This window comes from Marmota flaviventris, chromosome 14 (assembly GCF_047511675.1).
Source record: "Marmota flaviventris isolate mMarFla1 chromosome 14, mMarFla1.hap1, whole genome shotgun sequence".
In the NCBI taxonomy this organism is placed as follows: domain Eukaryota; kingdom Metazoa; phylum Chordata; class Mammalia; order Rodentia; family Sciuridae; genus Marmota; species Marmota flaviventris.
Genome location: NC_092511.1, coordinates 14,933,577 through 14,950,071, shown reverse-complemented (window position 1 = coordinate 14,950,071; position 16,495 = coordinate 14,933,577).

The window sequence follows — 16,495 nt, the reverse complement described above, 5'->3', positions numbered from 1 at the left end:
TCCCTCCTGCTGAGCACCTGTCCTGGTGAGTGGGAAGGGATGTGGCCAGACAGCTGTCCAGCCCCAGGTCCCGCTCCTGCAGAGGAGCTGCTACTAAGAACAAGCAGAGGTGTGACACCTAACTGAAGCGTCCAGAAATGGCAAATAAAAAATATAGGACATGCCACTGAATTTGAGTTTCAGATATACAACAAAGACTTTTTATTTACTTAGTCTAAAAGTATTTCCATTCAATTTTGGGGACATAGTTAGAATTATAAATTCTTTGTTTGTTTCTCTGAACTTCAGAGAAACAGGTGGCAGGGCCCTGGTTGGGCCAGGGACCTCCTACCTGGACTCAGACTCCTTCCTCTACCCCTTGTCTTGTGCCCATATGGGAGTAGAGGGTCCTGTTGAAGTTCCCAAGTCTGCTGCTGTCACTCCTTTACTCAAAACCCTGTGGTGACTGTGACTCTCCAGAGTGAACGCTGATGCCCAGCAAAGGCCACTTGGCCCTTGATGCCTGCCTGACTTAGGCACCTAGGATTGACCCCTCCCTTGCTGGCTCTGCTGGCCTTGCTGGTCCCTGAACAAGCAGGACTGTGGTCTGCTGTTCCTCTTTTGTAGAATTCTCTTCCCTCAATAGCCACAGGTAAGGCTCACCACCTTACCCTCAGGCTGCCACTCAAGTGCCTGTTCCTCTGACCGCAGCCACCCCACCCCCACACAACCTTCCTTCCCTCCTGATGCTCCTCATCTCCTGAGATCTCTGTAGGCTTCAGGCTGATGGTCTGTCATCTCCTGCTGGAATGGGCTTCACATCTGTTTTGCTCACACACAAGTCCCCTCCCCGGCTCCTGGGGCAGTGTGGCACCCAGCAGGAAGGAGGGGCCCTGAGGCACCAGCAAGCTCAGCCCTGGAGGAGAATCAAGGAGGAAACTGCCTTTCCACAGGAGCCAGGGAGCCCCTGTGGCCTGGCACCTAAGGTGGGCCTGGCACTGATGCACGGGCTGATGGGGCAGAGTGGGGGCTCGCTGAGCAAGCGACCATCAGCAGGAGCTCCCTCTTCTCTTTAGCTTTTGGTGGGTCCCACTGGAATGGAAGGGACACTGGGGGTCCTAAGGAGGCGGGAATCCAGCCAATCCCAGGGACTGGGGTGGGAGAGCAGGATCACAGGTCAGAGAGTGACCTTCTAGGCTGGGGTCAGTCTTCCGGGTACAAAGGCAGCCTCTCCTCTGTCTGTAGGAGCCTCGAGGCTGTCTGGCCCCACAACATTCCAGACATTCTTTGGGGTCCTGGAGGCTGAGGGCTATGTCTGGGGAGGAGGGCTTTGTGCAGGAGAGGAAGTATCCAACTGACCCAGACCCCTTTGTTCAGCTGCCAGCACCTCTAGCGCCTTCCTCCTGTCTGGCCTGACTGACCAGCCGGGGCCAGGCTGGGGGTGGGGACAGGACAGGATCCCTGGGGCCTGTGGCCCCTGCTGCCCTGCAGGCACAGAGCCCTTGGACTCCCACAGCCCTGTGGGGCCTGACGGGAGGTCCAGTGGGAGTCTGAGTTTTAGAGCAAGACTGACGTACCCCAAGCTTCTACCCCTCATCTCACAAGTAGCACCTTAAGTGGGATGTGGCTAGCCTGTGGGAAGAGCTAGAACCCAGTCAGTCAGCACCCATGTTGGTTTAAGTACCAGCACTGCCACTTGCTAAGAATGTGACCATCTCCCAGTGATGCAGACTCTCCAATCTTGGTTTTGTCATATGTCACATGCTCACCAGATCTTGTTAGTGAGAGATGAAAAGAGGGTTATGTGCTGGGGACCAGGACATGCACATGGTCTAGGGATAGCTCTGAACAGCATCCCTCTGCCCCTGCAGGGCCCCTCCCCACAGTTATTGGTCCTGATGGAATGAGCCTCCCTGCCGCACATCACACCCTGACCCAAGGGCACCCAAGAGGCCCCCTCTCCAGTGGGCACACGGGACACATGAATTCCACAGTCGAGAGATTCCGAGAAGGGAATGGAGTGGATGGAGAGGGGATCCCTGTTCTCCGGAGCTCACAGGGTAGGAGGCATCAAGGAGAGCCCTGGGCGGAGAAAGGAAGGGAAGGGAAGGGAGGGGGAAGCGGGGGGGGGGGGGGGAAGGAAGCTGGGAGCAGCCGGAAGGCCTCATGGCTACATGTGGCCACAGTGCAGAGAAAGTGCCCACAGTCAGGTTGTGAGCCAGTGACACCGTTCCTCCTTGTCATGGACTCAAGAGCTGGGGACATGAGGCCTGGGGTGGTGCAGAGAGCTCCAGACACACCGGGGCTCTGGAGGCCAGACAGAAGCGTGGAGAGCTGGGGTGTCAGTCACCCTGCTCAGGTCCATGTGCCACAGATCCTGGGGCAATTCAGAGTCCAGGCCTGGAAGGAGATCGTCCCAGTGCTGTCTGTGAGCTGTCCCCAGGTGCAGTTGGGGGCCTCAGAGGGACGGTGGCACTTGGGCATTTGTCAGGATGTGGGGAGGGTTGGTGGGAGTGAGCTCCCCAGCACTCAGCCAGGGACCAGGCAGAGCTGGTGACTGCAGCCAGGAACTGCAGAGGGCCCCTGTGCTAGGAAACAGGCCCTGTGCAGCTGTGGGGGTTCAGAGCTCCTGGGGGGCGATGCGAGCTCCCCTTCTGGCTTGTGGCCTGCAGCAAGGCCACAGCCATGGTACCAAGTGGCAGTGGGTGTGAAGCAGCCAGCAGGAGGCTCTCACCAATAAATAGTGAGACACGTGGTTGCTTCTTTCTCCCAAGAAGCCTGTCCCACAAGGCAGAGCATTCCAGGTCCAGCCCTGGCTCTGCTGCGGGGTTCCCAGCAGGCCTCTGACTGTTTCTGGCCTGTCCTTTCTCCTTTTAGATCCTGAGAGGAGTGACGAAGCCCTCCTTATTCTGACCTACTTGCTGACTTTGGCTTGTCCCTGAGAGTTTTGCTCCATGCCAACAGAGCAGGGCCAGAGGTCCCACATTTATCTCCCAGCTGATATTAGATGTGCCCAGCTGCAGGACATGTTGGACTGTCCCCTGGAACATGGCTAGCCTGCCTGGGAGGGTCGGGTACCACTGCGCCCACTCTAAGTGGGCCCTAGCTACAGGTGCCTGCCAGGGTCAAGCTGGAGAGGGGGGCCTCTTGGGTGCCCTTGGGTCAGGGTGTGATGTGCGGCAGGGAGACTCATTCCATCAGGACCAATAGCTGTTGGGGGGGGGGGGCTGCAGGGGTGGAGGGATGGTGTTCAGAGCGATCCCTAGACCATGTGCAAGTGGATAGAGCGGCTGGGAGCAGAAGCCTTGGAAATGTCTGATCAGTTTAGGGAAGGAGCCCTTGCTACAAGGGCAAGAGCGGGCTGCAGGCCAGGGATTCAGGCACTGGTAGAAATGAGCCACAGGTGAGTGCAGTACTTGAGGCCACCAATGCCCAGAATCCTGGGTGTGGCCTCACCCGACTTTAATCTCCATGCACAGCTTGGCACTGAGCTTAGGGCCAGCCCTGCCGGGGGCCCATGGTCTCGGGTCTTGCCCTCGTTTATTGACAGGGGAGGCCTGCTGCTGCCAGGAAGGTGTGGAAGTGAGCTGTCTGTCTGTCTGTCTGTCTGCAGTTCTGCATCTTTCCACAGAGAAAGCTAGGCCTGCCACTGGGAGAAAGGGACGTGACCCGCCTCCTGAAAGTGAGCTTGATCTGGGGTTGAGTTTCTGCTAATGTCCCTTTCCTCTTCCTGAGCCCCAAAGAGCACAATGGTGCCCTGACAAAAGTGGCATGTAGCTCCACCTCTCTGCATGAGGAAAGCTAGTTTGGACACAGGAGGACATCTTCCAGAAACACAAATAAGATTGCAGAAAACTGCTTGTCAAAAATCCTTCAATCAAAACCCAGGGCCTGTGGCAAAAAAATCTGGTCTCCTAAATGAAATTCCACCACTCCAGTCAAAATGGCAATTATCAGGGATATTAGTAACAATGAAATTGGCGAGGATGTGGGGAAAGAGGTACACTCATACTTTGCTGGTGGGACAGCAAATTGGTGCAACCACTCTAGAAAGCAGTATGGAGGTTCCTCAGAAAACTTGGAATGGAACCACCATTTGACCTAGTTATTCCACTCCTTGGAATATACCCATAGGACTTAAAATCAGTGTACTACAGTTATACACCCACATGAATGTTTATAGCAGCTCAACTCACAATAGCAAAGCTATGGAACCAACCTAGGTGCCCATCAATAGATGAATGGATAAAGAAAATGTGGTATATATACACAATGGAACATTACTCAGCCATAAAGAAGAATGAAATTATGGCATTTGCTGCTAAATGAATGGAACTGGAGATTATCATACTAAGTGAAATAAGCCACCCACAAAACCAAAGGCTGAATGTTTTATAATGTGGATGCTAACACACAATGGGGTCAGGGAATAGAAGTTCATTGTAGTTAGAAAAAGTGGAATGAAGGGAAGGGAGAGGGGATGGGATTAGGAAAGACAACAGAATGAATCGGACGTAACTTTCCTAGGTTCATATGTGAATACATGATCAATGAAACTCCACATCATGTTCAACCACAAGAATCGGATCCTAATTAGAATAAGTATATTCTCTGTATGTGTATTATGTCAAAATATACTCTACTGTCATGTATATCTAAATAAATTAAAAATTAAAAAATTCATCTCTTTCGTGGGGGTACAAGCAAACGTGTGTATGAGTGGAGGGTATAAACATGCTTGAGATCCGACCTGCTTGGGTCCAAATCTTAACCTCAACACCTGCCTCCTGGGGCTTGGGGTCACCTGCTGAAGGGCCTAGGAACATCTCCATGGGAGTTCCCAAGTCCACGTGTGCAGTGTGTGCACACATCCTTGCACACACATACACACAAACGTCAGGGATGAAAGGGGCAGCCTGGTTGCCCCTGTTCTTCTCAGATTTTGAAAAATCACTCCAGTCACCAGCCAGCTGAACCTTATCCAGACTCATGGATGGGCACTTGGAGTAAAGTGGAGCAGGCTGAAGAGGGAGTCAGGCTGTGGCTCCAAGCCCCATGCACTAGGTAACTGCCGCTCGGATGGATCTTAGGATGAGGAGGACCAGTGAGGAGGCAGAGAGGGGGTAACAGGGCTTGGACCTGGTCACTGCCAATGGGGATGGAGAGGGAAGAACAGTGTACACTTATGAAGGAGGGGGGATTATCAGAATTCCAAAATTGGCATGGGAGTATGGTAGAGAGAGGGGAGGGAGTGGAAGGTCAGGGCTGAAGGTGACCCCATGTTTGTGGCTTGGACAGCTGAGCAGCAGTGAAGCTACTTGATAAGGAAGAGACGGCAGCAGTGCAGGGGAAGGGGGGAGGATGCCTGAACTTGAGGCCTTTGGGACGTGCAGATGGAGTCATCAGGGGCTTATGTCCTGGCCTAGAGCCCTAGGAGAGGGCAGGGAGGCAGGGGTCTGGACTTCCTGTACTGTGTACATGTCCTGGCTCAACAGAATTCCCTGGGAAATGATCCTTGGTTCCCTGGGGAAACAAGCCCCTGTAGTTCCAAGTCCCTATGGCAAGGGGTGCTATTCCAAGCTGACATGCCACACCTCTGCACCTTTTGCAGGACAGTGTCTGCGCAGCTTGGGAAAGGCCTGTGGATATTTGACTTAGCTGAGCTGCTGTGCCTGCTTGTCTGAGATGCAGGAGGAAGGGGAGGAGCGAGGTCAGCACCACCCTCTGCATCCCAGCCGTGGGACGTCTACCTCTTTAACAGTGTGGCAGACTCTGGGCCTCTTTAACAGTGTGGCAGACTCTGCAGTCAGGGAAGAGAGGCTCATAAATGACTTTGCAAACACAGGTGGAAAGTCAATTTCTGATGGAGTGAGGAGGGAGCTAAGAAGGACCCGGCCAGGGGCCAGCAACTCCACCTGAGTGAAGTGCTGCAGAGCTAGCAGCTGGGCCCATGCAGTGGCATCTGCTCCCCTTCTGAAGGCTCCGTTAGTCCCAGCATCCACCCTGCAATGGACAGCCTGACAGGTGCCAAGCTCCTTGTCACAGCTGGGACTAGAAAGCAGCTGTCAGAGATATGGGAGGAGCCTTCAGCCTGCCGAGGAGGCAGCCTGGATGAACTTACAACTTTTATTTCACCGGATTCCATCACTCTGACACTCCCAGGGGCAGCAGCACTTTTAACTCTGGATTTTTCATCCTAGGGATTCTTCCTTTCCTGGTTCCGGTCCTCCCTGACCCCCTCCTGGCAATGAATAACATTATGTATGTGCATTAATCACACATGTCACTGCTCGGCCAGACCTGATGCTAGGTGGCTCCAGAGGCCAGTACTTCTCCGACTTTAATGAGCAGAATCACTTGGGGTGTGAGCCAGCAGCTCTGGGGCGGGGCCTGCACTTCTGCGTTTCCAATGAGCTCCCAGGTAATACAACCTATTGCTTCTGGGACTGCACTGTGAGAAAGGAGGGTGACCCCTATTCTCGATCTTTGGGGCCATTCCTAGTCTCCCTTGCCTGAGAAGAATAAACCTGTCCTAGCAAGGCAGTTCCACCATGTCCCAGGGACCCCCCATGGGACCTCCCTTCGTGGTTACCGAACCCAGTGAACTGCTTCCACTTGTAGGAGCTGCCCCTTGGATCTGTGGAGTGTCTGGGGCCTAGAGCAGGGCTCAGTCTGGGGTTCAGCCCTGCCCATCTCTCAGCCCCACTTGGGGCTCTGGACTGCAGAGCCTCCCCTTCCTTTACCCTGACTGGCGGCAGAGATACTCTGCAGAGCCCCTCCCTGGGTCCCAGGCCTGGTATGTGTCCTTTCTTTGTATGGGCCTCAGTTTCCCCATCTGTAGTGTGTGGGTGACCTGAAGGCTGTCCCAGAGGATCTGGTTGGCTCCCTGAGGATGCAGTCTTTGCAGCCCCTCTTGGCATCAAGGGTTCAGGTATTTTTAGGAAGGTTGGCACCTCCTGGGCTCTTTCATTAATGTAGCTGATGAAGATCAGCATTCTTTGAAATCACAGTGGGAAGCTGAGAAGCATCCCTGGTGCTGCTGTGCGAGCACAGGGGAGGGAGGGGGTCATGGGGGGAGGGGGGAGAAGGTCAGAGGGGTGAGTGGGCGGGGGAGTTCAGGGTAGAAAAACCCAAAGTGCTTTTCCTACTGTCACAACCACTCAGCACTACTCTTCTGACACCAGATAGGCCAGATTGTTTCCCCAGGTGCCAAGTGATTCTCCTGCTGGTGTCCTCTAATCAGACAATGCTGACACTGTCTACCTGGAGATAGTCCATTCCACAGGTTGAGGGCTCAGTCCCGCAAGACTACCCCCACTTCAGATGCCAATCACAAGCCCCAGGTTGTGACCTGTATTCCTGTTCAACCGGCTATAAATTGAGGTTCATATGACCTCGGCCTATCCCAATTCAATTAATTCGTGAGTATGGCTCTCAGAATCCAGGGAAACATTTCATTTCCGCTTACCGTGTATTATATATTATAATGGATATTTGTAAGGATTTGGATGAAGGGCAGATGGAAGAGCTGTGTCTGGCCAAGCATGTGGGCACACTACTCATGTGGCCAGCAATCTAGAAGCTTCCGGAACCTGGTCCTTTTGGCTCTCTATGGAGGCTTCATTATGTAGGCGTAATGGTGATCAACTTGACCTTCAGCCATTCTCCCCTCCTGAGGCTGGGATGTGGCAGAAATCCCCAACCTTCTAATAGCGTCTTGGTTTTTCTGGCGATCAGGGCCCATCCTGAACTATCTAGTGACCTACCGCCTGTCATCTCTTTAGCGGACAGAGACCTTATTATCACTTGGGAGGCTCTACAGTTTCAGGAGGTAAGTGCTGGAGCCAGGGGAGGAGACAAGATGTAGAAGTCTCTTATGACATTGTGGTGTCACAGCAGGGCTCCTGGGAGTTGTGCATTTGGGAGCGAGGGGCTTGGTGCTCAGAGCAGGATTATTTAGCAGTGACAAAGCATGACATCCTCAAAGTGGCTCTGAGTGTTCTGGAAAGGTGTGTGTGTGTGTGAGTGTGTGTGTGTGTGTGTGTGAGAGAGAGAGAGAGAGGAGCCAAGGGGCACTCTGCGGCATCAAGGGCAGGACTTCAAGGCTTCTTTCGCTCTGTTCTAATATATTCTCGTGTGCATGATCTTTATTTATGCCTCAGTTGTCCATCCTCCCATTCATTCTGCAACTGTGTATCTGCACCTGCTCTCTGTGGGCCCTGAGACAGGTGCTAGGGACAGAGAAGAGCCAGGCACAGTACCTGCCCCCAGGGCTCCGAGTGCATTGGAACCGAGCTCCCTGTGGCCAGCTCTGAGCAGCAGGATGGGAAGGCGACCCTGGAGCAGGTTGGGAGTCTCCTAGGGGAGTGGGCACTTGGCAGGACCTGGAGATGTGACTGAGGACAAAGGACGAGGGACTGCTGGGCAGAAGCACAGAGGAGTGGCGAGGTGGGGCAAGTTCAGGGAGGTGGCCCAGAGGAGGCAGCTCAGGCCCAGCCCTGGAGAGATCTGGAGCGGGTGCAGGAGTGGGCTGTGATGGCTGCTCTGTCTGAGTTCACGGCTGTCCTCTGGGCCCAAACACAACCTATCCTTGTGGGGACAGAAGAGCCCCCAAGCCCTGACTTACTCCCGATCCCACAGCACGGGCCCAGCCCTGGCTCCAGCCTCTACCTTCTCTCCTCGTCACCACTTCACACCACTTACCTCTACAGTTGCTCTCGGCCACAGTCCCCAGGGAAGTGTCAAAGTCAACAGACAGCACAGCATCCTGTTCTACCTTCCAGGAGCAGCTCCACCATGGGGCCTGCAGGAGGTGCGGTGGAAGGGGAAGGGCCGAGTCTAACTCTGGTTCTGAATCCAGCATTCTCTGCTGTGTGACCTTGGGTGAGTCCCTTCCCCTCTCAGGGCCTTAGTCTCCTCCATCAAATGAAGGGGTCTGTGTACATCACAATTTCTTTCCTGTCTGCCTCACTGTTTAACACAGGCAAGGCCTTTGAAAGGCACCAAAACGCCATTCTTGCTATGGCTGCAGAACAGAGCTCTCTGAGGCCAGCTCTTAGCAGCAGGATGGGAAGGCCACCCTGGAGCAGGCTGGGAGCTGCTTCCTCACCCCCTCGGGGACTGCACCACAGCTATCTGGTGGACACTCCAGCTTCATCCCACCACCCCTGCCAATATGGCCCTTAGTTGGGGTGGTCAGCCGGTGGGCTGGGACAAGGTAGGGAGGATGGCTCCAGGTCCTGCCTCCTGCCCACCACCAGGCCCTGGCCTGGCCCCAAGCACTGGGACACTTGGCTGCTATAGGAACCACATTCCTATTTCTTTTCCTGGCCTATGCTCAGGGTTTACAGAAGCGTCCCTAAGAGTCAGCCTGGCTGTGCCAAAGTACAAAAGCTGTCAAACATCCATGGGTCTGTGGCTTCTTCCAGCCCTGGCTGTACTTGCCAGGTTGCCAGATGAAAGATAGTATAGTGTCCTGGGCAGCTGCTCCCAGTGCGAGCAGACTTAAACCCATCCCCGAGGACTCTAAGACTCAGGGTCAGTCCCCTCTCTTTCCTTCAGACAACCTCCAACACTCCCTGTAACCTCAGGAACCCATTCACAGGCTTGAAACAGCCATGGCATTCAACTCTGGTGCAAGGGAGGCTGCACCAGCCTTCCTGGGCAGGAGAGAAAGGCTGGGAGAAGGGCAGCACCAGGCCTGGGCAGGGCCTGGGGGCAGGGGACCTGGGGACAGTGTTATCCATTTATTTATTCATCCACATGCCCCACAAGCCCTGGGAAACACCCCAAGCAGGGTCCAGTCCTACCCTGAGCACTTAGGAGTGACAGATGCAGGGACAGTGGCTCAGCCCAGGCCTCATGGGGCTGGTGGGGGACTCAGGGACCAAACTCCAGCCTACCTGGAGGAGTAGTTTGAGTCCTAAGGCAGGAGGCTTCCAAGAGGCCCTGCAGTCCTGTTCTGTTCTGGGGGCCATAGGGGTGTCCTGTGGATGGAGGAGTCCAGCCGCCCTTTCTGGCCCCCTCCCTACTTGGACAAAGAGGTTGACTAGAGCAGCCCCAGGGCCAAGACGCAGGACACGGCAACTGTCCAGCCTGCTCTGTCCTGCTGGTGGGGAGGCAGCCAACCTTAACAGGCAGCCTCAGGCATTCTGCAGACCTGCCCACCTGAGCAACGCTCCACACACTCTGCCTGTCCCAGTTTATCTTCAGACCCACCACTTCAATATGACCCCCTCCCCAGCTGCTACTCACGCAGATTCCTGGAGTGAGAAGCCTGACCCCTCCGCACTGTGGGCCTAAGTTCCAATTTCTAAAATGGCCAGTGGGCTCCCCAGCAGAGCAGTCCCTCCCTTCCCTCAAAGCCTGGAAGGCTGAGCCTGTCTCTGGAGGTCATAAGGAGTTTATCTGTCACTATAGGAGAACCAGGTCCCAAGCCGTGCACTTCTGAAGCTGTCCCTGTGTCTTCTCTATCCCCGTCCGTTTGCCCCCTCCTTACAGGCAGGATTCAGAGCTCATCATAACCCCTCTTCATGCCTGCCACTCAGTGCCCCACACATCCCCTCCCTGAGTACTTCTGAAAAGGGACACTTGGCGGCAGGGGAATCTCTGCTGTTGGCTTCCTCTAGGGAGCTGAGACCGACAGACGGTGCCCCACTGACCCCCAAGAAGCTCAATAAGAGATGGTGCAAGTGGAAGGGAAATCAGAAAACTCAGGCACAGGGAGCCAAAGAGGAGGGAAGAGGGACCACTCACGGTTCAGCCCCTGGGGACCTGGTGGGCTATTGTGAGCGGCCCTGTCTTCCATTTGGCAATGTCCACCATGATCTTCCCCTGACTTTCCTCAGCCCTCACTGCCCAAAGTCCTTCACAACCATTTCCCACCCACCTCTTCTCCTTCCAGGGGCTCCCATATGTCAAAGCCATCCATCTTAAGACTGAAAGGAGAGGGAGGTGCTCCGTGGGCAGCACCTAGCTGCCTGTGGCCTCTGCCCTGCAGAGCCTGGGGTCAGGCAGCTGCAGAGCCAGGCCAGGCCCAGCTTCCCACAGAGGCTGGGGCCCACTTTCCCTCCTCCAGGCTCTGCCAGCCCACTTGAGCAGGGGACTCTCCTCTTGCTTCCTAAACACTGCTCTCCCCACCCCTTCTGTGGACACCCTCTGTGGAGGCCATCAGCCTCGATCTGGGCCCAGCAGTGATCTGCGCCCCTGAGCCAGGCAGACTATACCAAGGCTCTGCTTCTGTTACAGGAAGTTATGCCTCTTAGGCACCTGAAAACCAGTGTGGCACCCTCCTTCTCTCCAAGAAGGACCCAGAATCTTCCAGAGGGGAGTTTTCTGTTCCAGAAGGTGGTAGAAGCACAGCTTCCCCATCCCACTGAGATGCCCTTAGGAATCCACACGGAAATTCCTGTCAACATGACAAAGAGCTTCCGGGGTCAAATTGTTGACTTTCTGGAAAATGGGAGGAAGACCAGAATAGCCCCTTATCTGATTTGCTTTCCAAGGTTTTAGTTACTCGTGGCAACACAGTCTGAAAATATCAAATGAAAGACTCTACAGATAAGCAATTCCTAAGTTCTAAGTAACTTTTACAACTGTGTAATGTTATAGTAATCTACTTGATTATTAATTATTGTTGTTATCCCTAATTTAATTTATAAATTAGACCTAATCACAGGTATGTATACATAGAGGCTGGAACTACCCGTGGTTTCAGGCATCTGAAGGTCTTGGGATGTATCCCCTTGTGGATAAGCATGGGGATACTGTATACTGAACTGATAGTTGAACAGAGAAGGAAATCACAACCTAAAAGTGGCCCCGGACATTTATACACAATGGAGTATTACTCTGCATTAAAAAATGACAAAATCATAGAATTTGCAGGGAAATGGATGGCATTAGAGCAGATTACGCTAAGTGAAGCTAGCCAATCCCTAAAAAACAAATGCCAAATGTCTTCTTTGATATAAGGAGAGTAACTAAGAACAGAGTAGGGACGAAGAGCAGGAGAAGAAGATTAACATTAAATAGGGATGAGAGGTGGGAGGGAAAGGGAGAGAGAAGGGAAATTGCATGGAAATGGAAGGAGACCCTCAGAGTTATACAAAAGTACATACAAGAGGAAGTGAGGGGAAAGGGAAAAATAATACAAGGGGGAGAAATGAATGACAGTAGAGGGGGTAGAGACAGAAGAGGGGAGGGGAGGGGAGGGGAGGGGGGATAGTAGAGGATAGGAAAGGCAGCAGAACACAACAGACACTAGTATGGCAATATGTAAATCAGTGGATGTGTAACTGATGTGATTCTGCAATCTGTATATGGGGTAAAAATGGGAGTTCATAACCCACTTGAATCAAAGTGTGAAATATGATATATCAAGAAATTTGTAATGTTTTGAACAACCAACAATAAAAAATTAAAAAATAAATAAATAAATAAAATAAAATAAAAAAATAAAAGTGGCCCCGGAGATATCATTAGCACAGTTCCTTCATAAAGGATCAGGCCAGGGGACTCAGCCCTTATCATTCAGAATTCCAGAAAGAGAAAACCAAGAACACAAAATGAGCCCCACTATAAGATGTGGGTCTTTGTTTAAAGAGGAACCTGAAAAATTCTTGCCATATTTCAAGCATCTAATCATAAGATCTTGGCTTCTAGATAGTACAAATGGGCAATGTGCAAGGAATGGGAATCCAATATCTGATGCCAGAGGCCAGAGGGTTCAGAGAGACAATGATCTTGAGCTTCTAATCCTAGGACTACACCAACTGTCAAGTAAATGCCCTTTCAGATAGAGATCATTTGAGGATATACTACTTGCAAAATAAAAAAGGAATCTCAGCCAGGCATGGTGGAGCACACCTGTAATCCCAGCAGCTCCAGAGACTGAGATAGGAGGATCATGAGTTCAAAGCCAGCCATAGCAGCAATTTAGTGAGGCCCTAAGCAACTCAGAGACCTTGTCTCTAATAAAATACAAATAGGGGCCCTGGATGTGGCTCAGCGGTTAAGTGCCCCTGGGTTCAGTTCCCTGAACCAAAAAAAAAAAAAGAGAGAGAGAGAGAGAGATGAAGGAATCTCAAGAAGAGGAGGTTATGGGGTAGAAGAAACAGAGGAATTCACCCAGGGGGGTCCTGAAGGAAATCCCAGCAGGGGCTGCATAGGAACTTAGAAAGCCAGTTTAGATCCCTTCAAACAATATTAAAATCCAGCGATTATAAGAATGTAGAAAAGAAGAGTGTGCTCCTTCTTGAAATGGGGAGGGGGGAGGGCAGAATAAGAGGCAGCCAGGGAAAATAAATGAACTGGACAGGCCATTGCTGGAATATACGAGGCCAACCAAACACAGCAACCGATGGGTCTGTGCAGCCGTGGGCACGTGCAGGGTTAAATGAAAATGACAGGGGCCCAAAGCCCAGACTAAAAGCAAAATGGAGTCATTCATGCTAAGGTTCCCCATCAACAGCCTGAAACTAAGCTGTTTATCTGACCTCCTGAAATCAGGATTAGAGAGATAACAGCCAATTTTCCCCAAATAGGTCAATTTTGTTGGCATGATAATGAAGTTCCCTCTGCTTTAATCCTTACACACTCACAAAAGAAGGAACCTAAAATAACCTGATGTTCGCTCTTTGGTTATTTTCCTTGTGTTCTGTCGCTGTTCCAGCCTCACCAGGAAGGGACTTTGCAATCACCTCTTTGTTCTTCCCGGTGCTTTTCTCTGGTACTCCTGACAACAAAACCAGCCTCCTCTGCTCAACCTATTGAAACTCATTCTACTTGATGCAATGAAGTGTCAGGAGATTCTAGAATTGAAAATAAAGCCAATTAAGATCTTTAAATTATTATGCTTTTTTGTCCTTTGGCTGCAGTGAGAGAATCTCTCTAACCCCTAAGTTCATGTCTTTCTTTTCCTGCAGCTTTGGTTTAGTGACTCAGAAACACAGTTCCTTCCCTGTGGGCCTCCCCTGGACAAAGCTTATGTAACCACTGTGCTATGAAGGCTATCTTGACATCAACCAAAGACAAAGCCCAGAAGTCCGGCTTGCAAACGCTGTAGCCTCGATGATGTAAAAGAAGCCGATAAAGTAAAATATATTTGCTAATGCACTCGATCAAGTTAAAGCACCTGGTCCCGTGAAACAAGTCAGAACATAAGACTCAGATTGAGGAGCAGCAGAGGCAGAAACCGTTTTCCTCTTGCGGAGCAGGCAGTGAGGGGACACTGTGTGACGCGAATGGAACAACACATACTGAGCTCTGAGCAAAAGATGTACACTCAATCACTTGTCATGGCAGGAAGTGAATAGAAACTGTTCAGAGCTAACAAACCATGAAATAAAGGTCTAGGCGCTTCTAGAACTATCATTCTAACCACCAGCTCTGTAAATAGAAGTCGCTAAATTAGTTCCCTTTGGGTGGCAGGCCTGGGTATAATCAAGGGACTTACTTTGGACTTGATATCATTGTCTCCTCTTTGCATCTTTCTTGTGCATCTGCCTACAGTCATTTGACCATTAACACGTCATCGTGACAGATTTTAAAGCCCTACAGGGGAAGAATTGAGGGAAGGGGAAGGGCTTGGATGAGTGGACAGGAATTATGCAGATGGGGAGTGGCAAAGAGGAGAGAATTGGGGTTCCATTCTTCTCTTGTGTGGGTGTGTATGGAACTTCCTCAGGAGCAGGGGACCCATGGCATGACTCCAATGGGTCATGCAAGGTCGACACTCATAGTAGGTGCCCAAAGAATTTTCATAACTGAATAGTAAGAACTAGATAATGTCAATGTTAGGCTCCTCCTCCACCCAGAAGGAGGGAGGGAGAGTGAGAGAGAAGAGAAAGGAGGGATGGAGGGAGAGAGGGAGGAAGGCAGAAGGGGAGTAGGGAGGTAAGGAGATCACCACAGGTACCCAAGGCTTCCAGAAGACTCCCTTGGGCAGGTTGCGCCCCTCTGAGGCCCTTTGCCTTCACAGGGTCCACAGGACATATGAAGGTGCCTGATGTTACTGCCAGTCCACGAGGCAGCTCCTGTGGTCAGGGCTGGCTTCATGCATCCCTTTGGGCCTCCCAGTTAGAAGGGCTACATCTTCCATTGCCTTGTGATTCTCAATTTTGAAACAAGGGAACCCTACAGTTTTATTCTGTACTGGGCCCCACAAGTCAGACAACCTGTTCTGCTTGCAGGCCTATAATTGGTATAACAGCAACCATCTCCCATTTTAAGCCTTGGCCCCCTGCCCTGGCCCGAGGCTCACTCAGCTGATACAAAACAAGTCAAACAAAAGGCCTGTTTCCCAGAAGCTCCCAGCCTAGGACGGGAAGAAAGTCCAGAAAACCTTGGATGACTATTGTATCACAGCTCAGAGAGACAAAGGACTCTGTAGGCACAAACTAGGAGGGAACACTGTGTAGAGAACAGTTAGCTCCCCAGGCCTGTGATTGGTACTGGATGTATCTCAGGCTAAGACAGGGGACCCATGTGAATAGAGGGTGGGTGGATGCCCCAGAAAGTAAAGTGCCAGGCTTCTGCACAGGTCAAGAATGTGGTGCTGGGGGCTGGGGTTGTGGCTCAGCGGTAGAGCGCTTGCCCAGCACATGCAAGGCCCTGGGTTTGAACCTCAGCACCATATAAAAATAAATAAAATAAAGGTACCGTGTGTCCAACTACAACTAAAAAACAAATATAAAAAAAAAAAAAAGAAGAATGTGGTGCTGGGCTAGGAGAAGGGGAATGAGGACTCCAGGGTGCAGAGCCAGGTCAGAAATTTGTGGAGATTTGTCCTAAACTCAGTGGGTTATAAGTGGAGAGAGTTGAACTCAAAGGGCAAGGTGTGTAAGGTGTGTGGAGCATGGATGGAGGTGAAGACTCAAGCTAGGTATAATCAGCTCAGGCAGGGAGGGTAAGGACCATCCCAACCCCTTTCCAAGCACTTTCTAAGCATTGGGTATGTTTGTTGGACAGTGACCCCTGTGAGTCAATATACATGTTTCCGTGCAGAGATGTGCTCACATGCTATATGAGTGCAAGCTGGGGGAGTGTGTCAGACTGTTGGGATGCATGACTGTGAACCCAAGTGTTAGCAGACAATTGTCCATAGATCTCTTGAATTTCTGCGCATCTTGCAAAGTGAGGTGCTTACTGTACTTTTTTCTGGACTAGCTTTTCAGGGATGTTGTATAATGAACAGTCTCGGTAAATACCATCAGTGTCTTGCTCCTGAGTGAAAGGCGGGCATGTTTCCAGCTTATTATAAACATAGGTATCCTAAGCTCAGAGTTTTTCCCCTACAGGATAACTGAGGTATCACCTGATCTTTTGGACATCACCCTGTGGAAATTAGTGCTCGGAGATCTGGCACTAAAATTCTCATTACTGTTATTGCTGTGAATACTAAACTGTCCTTCATCTCTGACCCAGGAATCTCATGTCCTTTACCAGTGTCCTTTAAACCAAGTCAGGGAATTTGCTGGCTTGTGCATAGGGGAGAATCTCGGGCCATTCACAATTC